Below are 18,716 nucleotides of genomic sequence, written 5' to 3'. Positions count from 1 at the left end.
AATGACATGACAACTATTTTTAGTATTAAAAAATTACATGTCAGCAAACACACCACTCACCTCATGCCAAGCTCTCTCCTCAAACTGCCACTGCTTCAAGCCCGCCATAGTCTCAAGTGCCATTGCTAGATCTAGACAATACTTTCATCTCCCTCCTCCTTGGGTTTCCACCCCAACCCGTCCTCCTTGTCACCTACATCGGCAGTGTCTGGACCCAATCCCTATAACCCCAATTTTGCTTACCACACATTTCTTCGTTTGGCCCTAAAAATAAAAGCCAAAAACCCAATCATTTCCTATTCCTTCGAATCTTGTTCTATAACGTCTATTAATATTGCTATTTTTCAATATACTAAACTAGACACCATCAATTAGGAGCAAGACCAAGGTAGCCCAAAAAAAAAAAAAAATAGAGCAAGACCAACCTCTTTGTTTTGTGGTTTCGTGAGCTTAAATGTGTTCTCTAACAGACCCACCTCTTGGTTTCCACCATCTATTTTGTTGCAATTGGGGTTATTGAAAAATGGGTTTTCCACCATCTATCTTGAGATTGGAGTCTAGGTACCATTTGAAGAAATTATTGAGTTTGTTTGATGAGACTTATTAGAGATAATCCATATGAGGTCGCAGGAGGTTTCCACAACGAGAAGGAGCGCTTGGGGAGGTGAGCCGAGGAGGGGGACTAAGTGCTGGCTTGAGCTAGAGGTGCGCCAGAGACAATGACTGACCTGAGGGTGGTATGTTTGTTGGCAAGTAATTTTTTAATACTGAAAACAGTTTCCATGTCATTAAAAAAAAGACACATCATTGTTCCATTTGACACATAAGCAAAAAAAAAACTAACAGAGTAAGACCAAGGTAGCCCAAAATAAATAAATAAATAAAGCAAGACCAACCTCTTTGTTTTGTGGTTTCGTGAGCTTAAATGTGTTCTCTAATAGACCCACCTCTTGGTTTCCACCATCTATTTTGTTGCAACTGGGGTTATTGAAAAATGGATTTTCCACCATCTATCTCGAGATTGGACTCTGGGTACCATTTGAAGAAATTATTGAGTTTGTTTGATGAGACTTACTAGAGATAATCCATATGAGGTCGCAGGATGTTTCCACAACGAGAAGGAGCACTTGGGGAGGTGAGCCGAGGAGGGGGACTAAGTGCTGGCTTGAGCCAGAGGTGCGTCGGAGACAATGGCTGACCTGAGGGTGGTGTGTTTGTTGGCAAGTAATTTTTTAATACTGAAAACAGTTGCCATGTCATTAAAAAAAGACACATCATTGTTCCATTTGACACATAAGCAAAAAAAACTAATAGAAGTTAACAAAGGGATCAATAATGCTCATTTTTAAAACTTTAGAGACCAATAACACTCACTTAAAAGTTTAGGAACCAATTGTGCAAAACTAACAGAAGTTAATAAAAGGATCAATAATACTCATTTTTAAAACTTTAGAGACCAATAGCACTCACTTAAAAGTTTAGGAACCAATTGTGCTCAGCAAATAAACTTTAGGGATTTACTATGTAGTTTCGCATTTCCATTTCCACACAACCAAATCAAACACAGAAGCATGTCAATCCACATCCAAATCACAGTTCATCTTGGAATCTAAAAGCTATATCAATCCTTGTAAAATGGTAGACTCGTTCAATGAGGTTCACGATCACAGAGAGAGAGAGAGAGGAATTTAGGAAAAAAAAAAAAAAAACTTAATTAAGAAAGAGGTGCTTGAGTTGAAACTCTCACATTAGCTGATCCTTTTTGGTTAAGGTGAAAACTGAGAGGACGGAAAATGGGAGAGAAAGTAGGGAAAAAACTTAGTTTTGACTTATTTTGTTGGAAGGGAAAATTAGTGGTCTAATGTATTTTCTCCCGGGCCCACCAAATCACAATATTTCAAAATTTGAGAGAAAACTTGGAAAGAATGTGAAAGACCATTAGGTCCCTTACTGTTACAACACCTGATTTGTTATCCTTCTTTCTTTTTTCTATCATTGATTCTACTTCCTTATTTTTTGTCTGTTCTTTGCTTCTACTTCTTTTTTTGTTCTCCATTATTTTTTTTAATTGAAGGATATGTCTCGGTTTTATTGGATATGGTTGTGGTTAATTGAGTTAGTCATACTTATCCTTTTATTCTTTTTCAATGTGTTGTTTATTTTTTTATTTATTGACACTGTATTTTTTTAAATTTTTTAAATTTTTGTGTTTATCCAAAAATATATATAATAAATTGTGTGTATCTATTTTATATATTGTTAAAAAAATTAATGTTATCTAAAAAAAATTATTATGTTTAANGGTGTGTTTGTTGGCAAGTAATTTTTTTATACTGAAAACAGTTGCCATGTCATTAAAAAAAGACACATCATTGTTCCATTTGACACATAAGCAAAAAAAACTAATAGAAGTTAACAAAGGGATCAATAATGCTCATTTTTAAAACTTTAGAGACCAATAACACTCACTTAAAAGTTTAGGAACCAATTGTGCAAAACTAACAGAAGTTAATAAAAGGATCAATAATACTCATTTTTAAAACTTTAGAGACCAATAGCACTCACTTAAAAGTTTAGGAACCAATTGTGCTCAGCAAATAAACTTTAGGGATTTACTATGTAGTTTCGCATTTCCATTTCCACACAACCAAATCAAACACAGAAGCATGTCAATCCACATCCAAATCACAGTTCATCTTGGAATCTAAAAGCTATATCAATCCTTGTAAAATGGTAGACTCGTTCAATGAGGTTCACGATCACAGAGAGAGAGAGAGAGGAATTTAGGAAAAAAAAAAAAAAAACTTAATTAAGAAAGAGGTGCTTGAGTTGAAACTCTCACATTAGCTGATCCTTTTTGGTTAAGGTGAAAACTGAGAGGACGGAAAATGGGAGAGAAAGTAGGGAAAAAACTTAGTTTTGACTTATTTTGTTGGAAGGGAAAATTAGTGGTCTAATGTATTTTCTCCCGGGCCCACCAAATCACAATATTTCAAAATTTGAGAGAAAACTTGGAAAGAATGTGAAAGACCATTAGGTCCCTTACTGTTACAACACCTGATTTGTTATCCTTCTTTCTTTTTTCTATCATTGATTCTACTTCCTTATTTTTTGTCTGTTCTTTGCTTCTACTTCTTTTTTTGTTCTCCATTATTTTTTTTAATTGAAGGATATGTCTCGGTTTTATTGGATATGGTTGTGGTTAATTGAGTTAGTCATACTTATCCTTTTATTCTTTTTCAATGTGTTGTTTATTTTTTTATTGACACTGTATTTTTTTAAATTTTTTAAATTTTTGTGTTTATCCAAAAATATATATAATAAATTGTGTGTATCTATTTTATATATTGTTAAAAAAATTAATGTTATCTAAAAAAAAATTATTATGTAATAGGGATATAAGTGTAATACAAATTACATTTTTCATCTTTTTTTTTTTCAACCAAATAAAAGAGTTTGTTATCTCTTTACTCTACCATCCTCAAAATAAACACTATAAGAGAAAACTAAAATCTCTTAGATGATGCTTGGTTCTAAAAATGGTGTATTCACTTTTCATTTTCACTTTTCTGTATTCATTTTAAGAATCTAAATATTAAAAAAAAGGACCAATTTTCATATTTGAGTTTGTTTGGAAACCTATTTTGAGTTCATAATTTGAGTATGAAATGCACTTTTCTCCGTTTTGGCTAATGTTCCCTCTTTTAGGAAAAAGAAGTGTTTTTTTTTTTCAGCTGCACGGGTCACGTCAATTACTATGCAGTCAGAACGGTAACAAAGTCTCAATTGTTAAAACCGAGTAGAGCACTCACATCTCTCATCTCTACCCAAGAATAGCAGAGCACTCACATCTCTCAGCTCTCAGCTCTCAGCTCTAGGCTAGATCGACTCAGACAAGCTGCTCTCGTCTCTCATCTCTCTGCTGCAGTTCAAATTTTTGAGTGCCTAGGGTATTCTCTTTGTAATGTCAAATGCTTCTTCCATGGTTATGTACATGCTACTAGATTAGTGATGTTAACATACAATTTTATTTGTTATGATGCTTCATTTCAGAGTGTTGGCAGGTGTACTTGTTCTAACTTTTAAATGATTTAACAAAAAATATGATACATTTTTCATTCTTTGTTAGGACTTTTGTGGGATAATAAATAAATAAGTATATATATATATATATATATAAGCATTGAGTAATTTATTGTTGGTTCTTAGCCATTTTAAATTTTTAATATGTTGGAACAATATTTGAAGGAGGCCTAAAACATCCTTACAATGTCTTTCTCAAGTAGTTTTTACTCGAGTGCAATTGGGCATATCTGCAGCTGTGAAACTTCTGTAATGAGAACATCTTGGACCATACATAATTTTGTGAGGAGATTTTGGGGTTGTAACCAATATAAGGTACCAATAGATTTTCATAGTGAGATTATTTTCTATATTATTTTAGCTCTAAGCTGAAATTTTGCTATTATTATTTTCTCAGTTTGGTACGACTTGTGGCTTCTTTGAGTGGATGGATCCAAAAACTTACGTGCGTGGCAGTGAACTTACTAGAAGGATCATCCAACAGCTGAATAGGCTATCGAATGAGTTGGGGGTTGCGAATCAGATGAGAAAGAATGGCTCGAGAGAAAGAGATAAAGTGGAAAGTTGCACTAGTTATGTCATGGGTCTTCTTCCTTGTGCTACTTTTCTTTGTTGGCTCATTTGGCAAAGTTGGACCGAAGACAATTGAACCTACCACAATGACTGTAGAATTATGCTAAAACTAATGTGTAAACACTAACTTAGTAAGATCACTGCCTACATTGGCCGAGTGGTTTTTTTATTTATGATGATGATAGTATATATGTATTTGTATGAACATGGATATGACTGCCTACGTTGGCCGAATGGGCTTATTATTTATATTGGTGATATTATATATGCATTTGTATAAACATGGATATGTGTTTTGCTAATTAGGTTATTGGTATATATGTGTTTTGATGTTATTTTGGTGATTGATATAAATGAGTTTTGATGAAAATGGAGATATGTAAAATTAATAACACATGGTTTAATTACATCAGGTGTAAATCTCTATCTCTATAACACATGGTTTATTACATCAGATGTAAATCTCTAGCTCTATAACACATGGTTTATTACATGATGTTAATGTTTTATTGATATACAAATAGTAATACAACTCAAGAGATTTGTAGAAATAATACTAAATAAACATATTCCATTGTCATAGTAAATATTAAGTGGATAATTAGTTTAGTTACATCATGCTCAATACAAATCACCAGAGGCGGCGCTAGTGGGGTGGGGGCATGGCCCCCCCCTAGCTTTTCCAATTTCCATTAGTATGGGTGCTACAATTAGAATTTATACAAAATATAACTAACTAGCCCCCTCTCAAATTTCGGAATTTGGTCCCTCAAAATCTAAAATTTGGACCTTAAGCATTTATAAGTGGTCCCTCAAAATTTTCAAGTAGTTCTAAAAATCACAAAAATAATAATTAGTGCAAAAAAAAAAAAAAAAAAAACCCATAAATTGAATTGATACAAAATAGACCCCCAAAAAAATTACCACCAGGATAGCCCATTTTGTAGCCCATCATGGCCTTTCAAGTACCAAAAGAAAAAAAAAAATCCAAAATTCTCCTTTTTAATACATTCCAAATCACCAAAGAACAATTTTTTTCCCAAAAAAAAAAAAAAAAAAAAAATCTAAGTTAGTGTGTGTTGTGCACTTAACCCATCACGCCGCTAGTCACCTCGCCATGAATCTGTGGTCATCCATCAACTCCAAGCTCTGTCACAGTACCACTGGTATCTCTCTCTCAAACTCTCTCTCTCTCTCTCACTTGGTATTTAACTTGTGAACACCAAGTAACATACTACTAAAGAGTAAACTAGTGTAATAGGTTTACTACAATGTGCTATACAACTGTATGTTGTACTTTTTTTTTTTTCAGGAACCCTGTATGTTGTACTTTAGCAATTTTAATTTGGCCAAGTTTCATTTGGCTAAGCTTCATTTGTGAGTCTGACAATCTCAATAAAATTAAAATAAAAATAAAAATCTTGAGGCTGTGATTTCTTTATATTTTTGTTTATAACTTTATATAATATATTAATAATATTACCGTTTTGTTGAGTCATGAGTGAATGTGTTATTGAGAGTGAATGTTATATAATATATATATAAAAATATATAATAGTGTCATGTATTGTATGATAATTTTTTTTTTGATAAGAAATTCGTAATTTTTATTAAGAAGAAGATAAAAACAATAAATTTTGAGCCTATAAGGACCAAAAAATCTTGCAATTCAAGCCCACTTAGAACAGTGGGTTGTATAGTTCAACCTTAGCCCAAATCAATGAAATTTGTAAGAGAAAGAAACGAACAACAAGAGAGGGCTTTGCCCAAGGATAAAAATAAAGAGGAAAGAGCTAATGTTATAGAATAGATGAGCATATCCCTCCACAAGTTTGCTTGAGGAGGTTAAGATTCTACAAAAAGTTATATTGTTCACTCTCTTCTCTCAATGCTCTTCTTGTTTCTTTTTTACACTACTGTCTCAATCCCCTTTTTCTGTAAACCCCCCATTTTCTTATATACTTTTCCTTTCTTTATATCTCAACCATCCAGCCCTACCTAACTAGTTTCCTCTCATGACACTTGTCTCTTTCTACATCTGAAGAAGGTGGTGGAAGGAGTTTGTTTAGCTGTGACTTGCACTGTTCAGGTCACTTCCTCATCAATGCAGCTGATAAAGCTGTTGCCCACCATTTAATGTGAAGGTGACTCGCTCCTACTTGGAATGCCTTAAGTACTTTGACTCATCTCTTCCTTTCCTCGGGCGGCTTTCCTCCTCGGGCCCATGGACTGTGATATCCCCACAAGCTACCTGCAACTCTTCAAACTCATCCTCGGTCCTCAGGCATCCACAAAGCCAAAGAAGAATTAATTATATTAAGATTTTCCTCTATCCAAGTTATATATATTTTTGCTTAATTGTTTGTTTATCTCACTATAGATAGTAGTTTATGCTTGACTCTTCATACTAGTGTTGTGTATTAACGACCAATATGGGATCATCTTAGTGTACAAGATGGAAAATAAGATATGAGTAATTTTTTAACTATATATATTACTAAAAATTTAGCTTAGAATAAATTAAAAATGATTTTAGTACAATGAAAAATATAGGTCACAACTTTGTTGAGTTAAAGTTAATTTATGAATTTTTTTTTTTTTTTTTTACTTAAGAACTTTATTGTATTTACTCTTTAGCTTGCCCCCTTATAAAATATTCCTAGCTCCACCACTACCAATAACATGGTCAAGTTACATTATAAGTTTATTTACATGGTTGTAAATGTGAGTTCAAGTCACATTACAAGTTAGTTCCATGTACAAAAAATGTTGAATACAAACAAGTGAATATATCACCATCACATTACAAGATAATAATATATATTATTCATAAACCTGTTGGAGACCATGGAAATCTGTGTTTCAGATTACTGATAGCCTCACTAAGCACCCTCGAGTCATTTGTATTGCCCTCCCATCTAGCATGGGCATATGTGAACTGCATGTCCTAGTCACAAGCACATATCACATTGATTGTTATGACACTCTTTCTACTCCTAAATGCACTTAGTTTGTTTGAAAGAAGCCTGACACTAACATGTGTGCCATCAATAGCTGCTACACATTTCTAAAACATGATATAACACAATTTCAGATAATAATATACATATTGATCATCTTTATGACATAAATAATAATAAACAATCATACCTCAAACCATGGAAAGTACTTGTTTACATGAACATGTACAGGGAGACCTTGTGCATTATCATTTGGCTTAATAACATGTTTTCCATAGGTATGAACAACCCATAATACCTTATGAAATCAGTGGCATACCATTTTAATAGAATGTTGAAAATGATCTATGACACATCTCATGGGAGTATTATGACATATACAAAAACATGACAACAGACTCTTGCACACACACGTCCACAACCTTCCTTCAATAACCTATGTTGTTTCAACTCATCGATTAAGTGAAGAAATAATGGTAAGGACATGTGTAATATCTCATGACAAACACTTGAAAAACCATTATTGATTTCATCCATATAATCACTTGCAAACAGCATACTAATACGCATTGGTTTTTTTTTATCATAATGACAATATACATATTGAATTCAAGCATAAATGTAAAGCTCGATCAAATCGAATTCTTCATCATTGTTGCTGTTAGTGTTTGTATTTGACTAGTCGTAGTCTGTTTTAGAATTAGAGTTAAGAGTTGAAAGCTAATTCAACCAAAGTTAAAGTGTTCATCCTTGTCATCCTTGGTGGACATGCAAGATAGTGTGTTAAACTTGCAACCATTACATATCAATATGCATTAATAAAGGAAAATTGATATAATGTAATACGGAAACAAAACAACAATACTAACAACAATTTCCAATTACGCGTAAACTCTTAATTACACATTAACTTCATTACACATAACAACAAGTTTAAATAATTTAAGAAACGTAAAAGCTACTTTAACCACACACCATAATTGATACACCACAATACACGATGATTGTTTAAGACCTATACATGGTCTGCAAATTCCTCATAAAACACCACACTACAACAACAAATGATCTCAATCTCATTTCCAAGCAATGTAATTCATCTAAGCCCTCCTCCTACCATTTAGCATGTTAATGAACAAAATCCTAGACTCACACCTTTGGAGTTCTTCACTAATCTTAATGTATGTCATATTATCAAGGTATTCATACTGATTAAGAATCGTTATAACACTATGAAAGCTTGTCATCACCAACTATAAATTGAGCACAATTCTCAGAGGTACCCATTGTATTTCCATGCCTAGCCATCCACTTCTTGTTCGACATCTCAGTGTAGTTTTTGATTGTCTGAATCATCTCGCTTAGCTTGTCCCTTCAAGCAACCTTCTTTCATTTGACACTTGTTTGTTGCATTGAATGTTTTTCAGTATGTTGGATTCCTTACTACCTCCTCCCCTTTTGAAGTTTTATTTTCCATGTTTGGTGTGTAGCAATTGTTAGCATCCAAGTCAACATGTACACTAGTACTAGAGCAATCACATCAGTACGTGTAAAGTCTTGCAAAATAGAAAAAGTTACTCATTTTACACATTTTGACAAAAAAAAAAAAAAAACACCCACATTAGTGGATGTAAAATTGTGCATTTATGCACAATTGCTACAATAACTATGCATATATGCACGGTTACTGGAGTTTTTTTAGCTATTATTTTAATATTATCTTCATATACTATAAAAAACATATTTCACTCTTATTTCCCTCTCTCCTCTCACCTGAGCAACACCAACGCCTCTCAATAGTCTCTCCCTGTTTCATTCTTGAGTTCTTCCTCTCATCTTCTCTCTTCGTCTGCTTCTCGACAACTCTTGCTCATTCACATCACCACGGGAAATAATGTGACCGATTTAGGGGTTTTACAGCCCCCGTGAGGAGGGTGTATCAACTTGGAAGTATCTCTATTAACAGACTTTGGGGCAAATTTCTCTAAAAATGTATGAGTTTTCTCATTGAGATTTTAGGGAAAAAAAAAAAAAAAAAAAAGGTTTCAAGCAAGATTTTTGGGAGTTTCTCTAAACCTTTTTTTTTTTTTTAGGGTTTCTTGGGAGTTTCTTGTTTCAAGTGAGGGCATGAAACAAGGTTTCTTTCATTGGGCCTCTCGAGGGATTGGGGTGTGTTTGCTTATGCTATAATAGATTAAGTTATATAAAATCCATTCTTGTGTTAGATATTAATCTTGCTTGTCTAAAAAAGCTTGAATAGAATGTAGTAAAAAATCTGAAGATAACTTTTCCTTCAAAATAAATTATTGGGTCTTCAATGTATGGAGTACTCTATACAGCAGTTGTCACTTAGGCTAGTCTTTATTGAAGATTGGGATGTGGACAATTCACATTTGGACCTTATGTTTCAGAATTTAACTCGGTTTGAATTCTTGAAGGACTGTTTGGGAGTCTTACTATTTAGGTTGGAAATTTATTTGCACTTGGCTTTTTGCATAAAGTTCTACTGGAAGTCTCCAATTCTACGATACTGGATCTTAGGCACATTAGTGCGTTAAAAGATTATTTACTGATTTTTTGAAAGTTCATAAAAGTGTAATTGTACTTTAAAAAAAATGCTTTAAAAATTTGTACATAGGCAAATAAGCCAACAGAAAGAAGCTAATCCAAGTGCTATTTATACGCTAATATTGGTGTTTCTTCCAATATGGAAATAGGTGGATAATCAGGTCATATTGCTTTCTTTTATTTTATTTTAAAAAAAATTCATTTTCCTTCTTCATGTCCTGTCACTGTAGGAAGGAATGGTTCTTGAATGTATGGCTAGCATTGACATTTGGTGGAGTCTCATATTACTTAGTTATAAACTACTTCAACCTGATGTTAAAGGTTTTACATTGATTTTGGATGTTTTTTTGGGATATACTTGAGAAACATATACTGTTTGTTGGCCATGAAAGAACTGCCTAGTATGTCTTTGCTTGTGGAGCAATGGTTCACACCCTGATGAGTATGTTTTGATTGGTTTAGAAGTCCTAGTAACTTACCTACCTCTGTCAATTCTTTTCCCTTGCATTATCTAGTAGATAAATTTCAACTCCAATTTTGTTGCTTATTAGTGTTGTTACTGAATTACTTTGTTGTTTGTTAGGTGATGGACTTGCAAAATCTCTTCTTCCTTGACATTTTACAAGGCAAGGAACAAGGTTTTGAGTCTTTTGATAATAGTATTTTGATGTCTATTCCACATTCAGATGTGAATGTTCATCAATCTCTACCCCAAGTTGAAATGGGACAATCTACACTCCCCATTGCAAAAAAAAAAAAAAAAATCAACTACTAAAAGAAGTCAACGGAGAAACAACTTCACCGTAGATGAAAACATTAAGCTAGAGTCGGCATGGCTCAATGTTAGCTTAGATGCCATGACATCGACAGACCAAAAAACACAACATTGTGGGATAGAATTTGACCCACCTTCCACAATGACAAGAAATTTAACCGTTCTAAGGTTTCTTTAAATAGTCGGTGGTTAACAATTCAAAGGGAGACTAACAAGTTTTGTGGATACTTGGCTCAAATTGAGAACCGGAATGAAAGTGGTAAAACTGAGCATGACAAGGTATTTCGACTCAACATCTAATATATATTGTACATATCACTGCACTTTTAGTTTTATGATTCTCATTATTTTCAATTTTATACTTTTGTAGATTAATGATGTAAAAATTATGTATAAAAGTAATAGCAAAAATGCATTTCAATTGGAACATTGTTGGAGAATTTTGATGAATGAAGCTAAGTGATTGAATCTAAGAGATAATGTGAAGGTTTGCAGAAGACAGCTAGTCACACAATCTTGTCATACTTTTGCAAGCTTAATAAATCTAGATGAAGATAATGATAAGACGAACTCTAGCAAAACCTTGAAGAGACCCATAGGCAAGAAGGTCGAAAAGGAGAAATTAAAGAAAAGAAAGAATTGCGATGATGTGGTCTCAATACTTTCCTCCTAATTGGATGAAATCAAGGAAGAAAAGAAGAGAATGCATGATGAGAAAAATGAAAGTATGCACATTGCATTAAAAGAACAAAAAGAGTTAATGTGCATTGCATCCGAAGAACGAAGAGAGTTGATTTGCATAAAGGAAGAGAAGAATGAAGTAGAAAAGAGGAAAGTGGAAGATGAAATTATGATGAAAGATACAAGAACCATGGATCCTAAGCAAAAAGAATATATTCGTCTATGTCGTTTAGAAATCTTGGAGAGGTTAAGTTCTAAATTTCCATCATAATTTGAATATTATTATTGACAATATCTAATCAAGTAATTTTTTGTATAGTGCAATGATACTAGCACATGGTTGACATAAATGATTTGATGTTAGACATCTGTTTTGTAGTATTTACTTGTGTAGGGAGCATGATTGTTCAATTTCTAATCATGTTAGATATATTTTTGTAGTCTTCACTTGTACAAGGAAAATAGTAGTGTTGTAAATTTTGTATCGTGCATGGACCATAACACTTGATTATTCAATTTAATTTGTGATTCTGTTCTTGTCATTTTGTTTTAGGTGAAGCAATGACTCTATTTTTGTCATTCTATACAAGATAATTTGTGCAAAGATAATAGCACTTGAATAATTTGTCATTCTCTTTGCTTGTTTTGCTTGTTGAAGGTGGCTGTACTTGTACTTACTGCCATGGTTTATGGTTTGCGTATGTCTGGTTGTACTTATACTTGTATGTTGGCTGGATTCTTGCAATTGAAGCCATTGATGAAGATTGGCTTTACTATTGCAGTTCTTTTAGTCTCTTACTTGATTACTTATGAAATAACATGTACTGATTTTATCGATTCTATATGCTATTTGAATGTAAATTTAATGGTATGTGATAGGGCAACTCTTTAACTAACTGGTTTGTGTGTTTAACCATTTCTTCATCCAATCACATGCTTAGAGAGTATATTTTGATTCCAAGGTTGTTTTATTATGCTTCTAATGAGTCAATCTTTGATTGTAATATCAGTTTATTTTTAACCTTATGTTGTGGAGGCAGCTCTTTCAACAAGACATTAGATTTCATGTGCAGTAGTGAATGTGAAGAGGGTAATTATAGTTTTCCAAGTTACGAACTTTGAAGATACTTTAAAAAAAAAGGAAAAAACATAAGATTGTTTCAGTTTGTTATTTATGTCTTTGTGTTTACCTTGAGATCGAGTTTACATTATTATTATTGATGATTAGGTGAGAACTGAGAAGTATGGTATTAGAATCCAGAGGGGCTAATTGTCGCTAATTTCTCAAGGTCTGTTGTGGAGGCAGCTCTTTCAACAAGACATTAGATTTCATGTGCAGTAGTGAATGTGAAGAGGGTAATTATAGTTTTCCAGGTTAAGAACTTTGAAGATACTTTAAAAAAAAAGGAAAAAACATAAGATTGTTTCAGTTTGTTATTTATGTCTTTGTGTTTACCTTGAGATCGAGTTTACATTATTATTATTGATGATTAGGTGAGAACTGAGAAGTATGGTATTAGAATCCAGAGGGGCTAATTGTCGCTAATTTCTCAAGGTTGAACTTTGAAGATACTTTAAAAAAAAAGGAAAAAACATAAGATTGTTTCAGTTTGTTATTTATGTCTTTGTGTTTACCTTGAGATCGAGTTTACATTATTATTATTGATGATTAGGTGAGAACTGAGAAGTATGGTATTAGAATCCAGAGGGGCTAATTGTCGCTAATTTCTCAAGGTCTGTTGTGGAGGCAGCTCTTTCAACAAGACATTAGATTTCATGTGCAGTAGTGAATGTGAAGAGGGTAATTATAGTTTTCCAGGTTAAGAACTTTGAAGATACTTTAAAAAAAAAGGAAAAAACATAAGATTGTTTCAGTTTGTTATTTATGTCTTTGTGTTTACCTTGAGATCGAGTTTACATTATTATTATTGATGATTAGGTGAGAACTGAGAAGTATGGTATTAGAATCCAGAGGGGCTAATTGTCGCTAATTTCTCAAGGTATGGAGATAGCTTGGTCCTTGGGATGTACTGGTTTGCCTTAGTGTATGATTTTTTGATTGGAAGGGATGAAGAGGCTGTTACCTTTTGCACTTAGCAACTTAGGCAGGGGCCAAAGCAGCTTTGATCTTGACTTTTGCCTCCACCAATGCTGTTGAAGATAGGAGCATTGCCTTTGGTGACTGCTGCAATGATTAGCTTGACATAAATAGTTCTTTGTTGTGTAGTTTTATTTGTTTAAAATTGTATATGAGAAGATAGCTCGATTGCCCATATTGTTTAACAAGGTTTTATTGTGTTGAGCAGAGACTCACCATTTTGGTGAAAAACTCTAGTTGTGCAAAAAGATAGTGAAAGAGACAAAGGGGGGGGGCAAGAGGAGGGAGGCAACACAAGGGGTTGATGAAAGGGGAAGAGAAGATAGAAAATACTAAATAGTGCATTTCTACCCCATGTGGACGTAATAAATATTCATTTCATTTTTACATAATCATTTTTTAGCTCATATAAATATCAGATTGTTTTCATAAACTAATATACCTTGCCAGTAATGTGGAAATTACTGAGAGCTTTTGTAAACAAATATAGCTTAATTCTGTTGGATTTGGAGTAGATTATGTTGTAAGAATTGCATTGCTTTAAGAATTGTGTTGCTGTAAGAATTGCGTTCTTGAAATACCAAGATTGTTCTTGAGGCTGATATTGCTCCTTATCTTGAAGGTTGGTGTTGGAAAATCCTATAATGGACCCCCAAACATTTTCAAAATTATAATCATTGGGTCAAAATTTTAAAAAAAAATGACAGTTAAGTTTGAATTTACCGTTTGAATTTCAAAATTATGATTGGTGGATATAAATTTAAAAATTATGACTGTTAGGTTACTTAAGACCAATTAGACGACAGTTGTCAGAGCCATTATTCCAGCGGTTCGGTCACCAATTTTAGCAGTATGGTGGTCGGAGCCATCGATTTGGTGGTGGCGGTCGTCAGAGCCACTATTACAACAGTCGGCCCACCAGTGATGGCGGACTAATCTACTAGTGGTCACCAAAGCCACTATTTTGGTAGTATGGGCACCAAAGGCATTCGTCAAAACCACTATTTTAACAGTCCACCCACCAGTGGGTCGCTATTCGGTGGTATAATGAGCAGCGAGACCAATCTAGCAGAGTTCATCGGAGCCACTATTTTGACGGTTCGGCCATCGAACCTCCACCACAAGCGGCTCCATTGGTCAAGCCACTAGTGTTGGTAGTTTACTTAAAATATAAGTTTAAATTAAAAAAGTATGACCATTAGGAAAAATAATAAAAAATTGATGAAGAATGAATATTTTATTGAAATATCTTGTAAAATAAATAAACTGATGTGGGTGTTTTGTAAAAATGATGGTGTAAAATAGAAAAATTAGGTTTTTTTTTTTTTTTTTTTTTTTGTGTAAAATAGGCGGAATCTTTTAGAAGAGCTGATGTGATTGCTCTTAGCGAATTCCTCATCTAGGGCACATTCATCATCATTATTTGAGACTTGTTGGTTTGAGAAAATTTGAAGGGCATTGATTATAATACTTGGAGCAAACTATAGTTTTAGTTTTTCATAGTGCTCACATCATTATTTCTTGAACTGTTTTGCTTTAAGATTTGCCTACAATAGATGAGTTAAACTAAGTCAAACAACTTGTATTGGATAATAATTTATTTTTAAAAACATAGAAAGAAAAATATAATAAACATTTTTGTTTACTGTAATTACATTAGCCCACACCTCCTCAAGGCCAATTATAGTGTCTGTCAACTTATTTCAGTCCATCCTAGAATGCTTTAGCAGTTGAGAAAATGTACATTGTGCCCCCTTGAGCCTATTACTCTTTGAATGCATTTGCGCAAGAGACTCGTTTTTCTTAGCGTGTGCATTGCATTGTTGTTCAAGTAGAGGGCTTAAAAACACCTTTGACTATGTTACCTTTAACATTTTCCTATACCATAATGTCTACAAACAACTTTTCTATATGAGGAGGCCATACGTTTGCATCATTTGATTGACTTGCCATCTTATATAGATCATTCACATAAAGATCGAATGGACAATATTTATTACATTTACATGTGAATACCATTCAACTTTCCCTCTAACAGTAGATCATAGTGAGAGACATATTAACATTTTATTTTGAGCAGGTTGAGACATAGGAACATAAAACTAAACATGTGAGACATAAGATTATAAATATATGAAACAAGCATGTTATCTTATCTTAGACGAAATATAAATTATCTTTTTACATTAAAAAAAAAAAAAAAAATCTAGATATAACCTATAATAAAAATTACAAACCAAAACCCTTATTTTTTACTCAACACCAATGTTAAAATCATTAGTTTATACTCCTAAATCATTTGAGAGCACCCAATGAACCCATAAAGTCCCATTGAAACTGAGCCCATTAACCCAAACAAAACAGATGTCAAGACTCACTGAAAAATTTATGAAATACACATCCAAACAACCCATTAGCATGATTCCATAATTAGGGTGTAACATGTCTACTACTTTGAATATACTTGCCTGACATTATGGATCTTAGGTAGGAGACTAGGATTGGAAATGAAAATGAAGCTGAAAATCTTATGAGTGTGCTCTTTACAGTAAGTTTATGTTTACCTTAACATGATGGCTGATGTTTTTGAATTTTGCACGAAGCCCATCTAAATTTTTTTGTATAATCTGTATTCTTCTTAAGTTACTCCCTTTTAAGAATGCATTCCTTTTAAACCTATCTACAACTACTCCGAAACTTCCACTACTAAACTCGCATTTCTGTCTTCTTAGTCTTCTTCTTCTTCTTTTTATTTATTTATTTTTAATTTTTAATTTTTTTTATAACATTCTCAACAGTAACAACAACTTCAACAACAATACAAAAACATTTGGAAAACCTAAATCCTTAACCATTGAAAAACTAAAAAAGGATTTAACCACAAAGATAAAAACCCAAGAAAGAGAGAGGCGGACAAAACACAAAATAAGTTATATAGGTAAATATGAAGAACAAAGGAAAGATAGAGGTAGACTGAGCATACGAAATCAACCACAAAGATAAACCCCAAAAGTAGATCACCCAAACAACCTGTTAAGAAACCAATTAACCCAAAATAGACAAACACGAAGATCAGAGAGACATGGCCAAAATACAGAGAGAGAGAGAGAGAGAGAGAGAGAGAGGTGGACTGACCTTGCTTGCCTGGAACAAGAGAGGCTAGAAATCGAGGCAGAGAGAGGTGAGAGTCAACTAATGAGAGACCAGATGATGGAGAAAAACTATGAAAAATAAGAGCAAAATTGTTTTTGGCTTTTCAATAAACTTCAATGAAGTCCTTTGCACTAGAAAGAGCAGTTGGCGCCAATAAATTTTGTTAAATATAGTAAATGTAGCATATTTGACTTGAGCAGACTTAACAATTGGTGGGCCTAGTCGTTTTCAAGAAATTAACGAGAATGTTGGCTGCGTTTGAATCGGGTGAAAAGCATTTTCGGAAATACTTTTCAGTATTTACAAGTGTTTGGTTGTGCACGAAAAATCAATTTTCCAGAAATTAATTTCCGTTGACCAATGGTCAAGGCTGAAAATCAATTCCCCTTCCATTTTCACTTCAAATCCAATTTTCTGGAAAAGAGAAACAGAGCACGAAGAGAGAGAGAGAGAGAGAGGAAGGAAGAAACGGAGAGCCCAGATCGAAGAGAGAGAGCCCAGCTCGCCGGTGCGAGTTCGCCGGCGAACCCATCTTCACGATCGCCATGACCCACCGATCTTCAAACCAGAGCCGGCGACCTACGAACCCAAAGCCCAAACCGTTCGACCCAGACCCAGGCGTTCGACCCAGACGTTCGATCCATCGCCTTCGACCTTCGACCGACGACCCAGACCTTCGACCCCGATGTCGTCGTCGACCCATCGCCGAGACCTAGACCCAGACCTAGACCCTTCTCAGTTTTGTTTTTTAAAGTTTGATTGTTGTTGTTGTTGCCGGAATCAATTTGTTGTTGTTGTTGTGTTGTTGTTGTTGCCGGAATCAATTTTTTGTTGTTGTTGTTGTTGTTGTGTTGTTGTTGTCGCCGGAATCAATTTTTTGTTGTTGTTGTTGCCGAAAAATAGCATTTTCCTAATAGAACCAAACACATAAAAATATTTTTCACAACAATTTTCATAATATAACCAAACACTTGAAAATATTTTCATTTTCTGGAAAATAGCATTTCTGGAAAATAGGTATTTTCTGGAAAATATTTTACGGGAACCAAACGGACCTGTCACTTTACTTGTTTTCACTGAAAATGAAAATATTAGAAATGTAAATACTAGAAATGTGTATTTATTTGTTGTATTCAAATCCAAATTTTAAGATACTGAAAATGAAAACTGAATATAAATCCTCAAACCAGACTCCCTCTTATATTCCCTCACTTTTTCATTCCCTTCCTATTTTCTATTCCTCTTTCCTCCCCAACCAACGAAACTTAGAGCTGAGAAGAAAAGCTAGCAAATCTTACCTAATATATAGTGCTATCCATTTTTTGAGAACCATTATAGTACAATTTTATCTTAGCTAATAGGTTGCTAATCTAATGTTGGTGTTTTCATTGTATTTATATATATTTTTTACAATTATTAAACATATTTGGACCCAACACAATAATTTTAACTAATTCAATGTGATGCTTTAATGACTATAATCCTACATAAGTGGCCCAATAAAATAGCTTAGTGAGCTGACAAAAAGTCTTTTTTTTTTTTTTTTCACTTGAAGGTCTAGTTTCCTTATTTTATTTACTAATTATGGGATAAAAAGAAAAAAATGAGTTTATTATTATTATTATTTTGGAAAAAAAAAAAAACTAGTTTTGGGGTTTAAACCAAAACAAAAAGAAGAAAAAGAAAAAGAAAAAGAAAATGCTGTGATTCTCAAAAATTGTGCACTAGCAAATTAGCAATAGAATAACTCTAGCCCACCAAAAAAAGTGTTTTAGCCCAACTAAGCCGTTGACCGTTGTGTCCACCAAATAACACAGTCTTTTAG

The 18,716-nt window shown here is 33.5% G+C and overlaps 1 long non-coding RNA gene across 1 annotated transcript; it reads left to right on the top strand.

The window, feature by feature from the left end:
* The first annotated feature begins 4,212 nt into the window (after positions 1-4,212).
* On the top strand, positions 4,213-4,937 carry LOC136065534 (uncharacterized). Its single transcript, XR_010627155.1, has 2 exons — positions 4,213-4,398; positions 4,481-4,937. It is a non-coding gene; the product is annotated as an uncharacterized LOC136065534 (long non-coding RNA).
* Positions 4,938-18,716: the final 13,779 nt, after the last annotated feature.

The sequence above is a fragment of the Quercus suber genome, unplaced genomic scaffold (genome assembly GCF_002906115.3).
Source record: "Quercus suber isolate HL8 unplaced genomic scaffold, Cork oak 2.0 scaffold_1006, whole genome shotgun sequence".
Taxonomy (NCBI): Eukaryota; Viridiplantae; Streptophyta; class Magnoliopsida; order Fagales; family Fagaceae; genus Quercus; species Quercus suber.
Note: the sequence above shows the minus strand (reverse complement) of the source record. Positions and strands in the feature narration are given on the sequence as shown.